Genomic DNA, 1,532 nt, shown 5'->3' with positions numbered 1-1,532 from the left:
TGATGGCAGTGTCAGAGGACAGAAGGGATCATAGAAGGGAGAAGCTAGAAGTGAAAAACTTGATTTGAAAATGGAGTTGAGAGAGTTGAGGATGATATTTAGGTTGTTAACCTAGTTGACTGGGAATGGTGGTCCCCTTGACAGTAATATGAAATTAAGGAAGAGGAGATGATTTGTGGGGTAAAGATAATGAGTTCAGTTTTGGACATGATGAGTTTAAGATGTCTAAAGAATATCTAGTTCAAGATGTCCAATATGCATTTGGAAATGTGAGATTAGGGATTAGGAGAGAGATTTGGACTGAACAATTAGATATGAAAAATATCTGGAGATAATTGAAACCATGTGACCTGTTGTGATTGTAAAGTGAAATAGGATAGATGAAGAAGAGAAGGGATCCTAGGGCAGAGCACTGAGGGATATGATTAATAGGTGTGATCCAAATAAGGATCTTGCAAAGAAGACAAAGATATAATAATCACAATGGGATCTTATTTTACACGCATTTTACTCATTTGTGAGATAATGAAGATATAATTCATTAATGAATATCACTTTAGGAAGTTTGGTTGTTCCTTATTAAAACTCTATGAAGGCACTCTCAATTTATATATAGACAACTCTCCTAAAATTTTTGTATTGTTGGGAGAGTAGGCATATAGATCATTGGTTATGGATTTGGGGGCTTTATTTTTTTGGAATCAATAAGTCTAAGATTGTTTTCCAACACATTTGGGATCTCCTTACTTCAAAAATCTTATAAATTAATCTCAATGGGGGGTAGCTGGGTATCTCAGTGGATTGAGAGCCAGGCCTAGAGATGGGAGGTCCTAGGTTCAAATCTGACCTCAGATACTTCCCAGCTGTGTGACCCTGGGCAAGTCACTTAACCCCCATTGCCTAGCCCTTACCTCTCTTCTGCCTTGGAGCCAATACAGAGTTTTGACTCCAAGACGGAAGGTAATGGTTTTGTTTTTTTTTTTAATAAATTAAATTAATCTCAATGCCCTGACTATTATATTGCCTGTGACACTTTCCTCTCTGTACATATAAACTTGAGCCAATCTTGTTGCTTCTTTGATAATCTTTGTTCCATTCAGTGATATTTCCCCTTTCTTTGTAAATACTTTAGATGCTATGAAGTTAGGGTTCAGAATAGTGATTCCACTATCTTTATAGGAAAAATAAGTTTGTTATAATGATAATAAAATATGATGTGAGTGAGATAGTAAATTGATTAGAGAGGTATAAAAGGATTGCCTTCATATAATCAAGGCTTATTTAAGATTATATCACATAAATTAGTAGTGGACATGGTCATCACAGTTTTGCTATATTTCTTTAAGTTTGTTTAGCAGAATGTGAGTAGGAGTGAAGGCAGTGGATAGGGGGAATAACCCAAGGCTGAGACTTAAAGGGAAGATATTGGCTCTAGTTTAAGGAGCAGGGGAATCAGAAGAAGAAAGTAAGGTTTTACCAAGATGCCAAGATGGAGAAGAAAGAAGGCAGGATGGGGTATGCTGATACATGTG

Source organism: Monodelphis domestica, chromosome 7, assembly GCF_027887165.1.
Source record: "Monodelphis domestica isolate mMonDom1 chromosome 7, mMonDom1.pri, whole genome shotgun sequence".
NCBI classification, from domain to species: Eukaryota; Metazoa; Chordata; class Mammalia; order Didelphimorphia; family Didelphidae; genus Monodelphis; species Monodelphis domestica.
The sequence above is the reverse complement of the archived record's forward strand: the minus strand, read 5'-3'. Positions refer to the sequence as shown.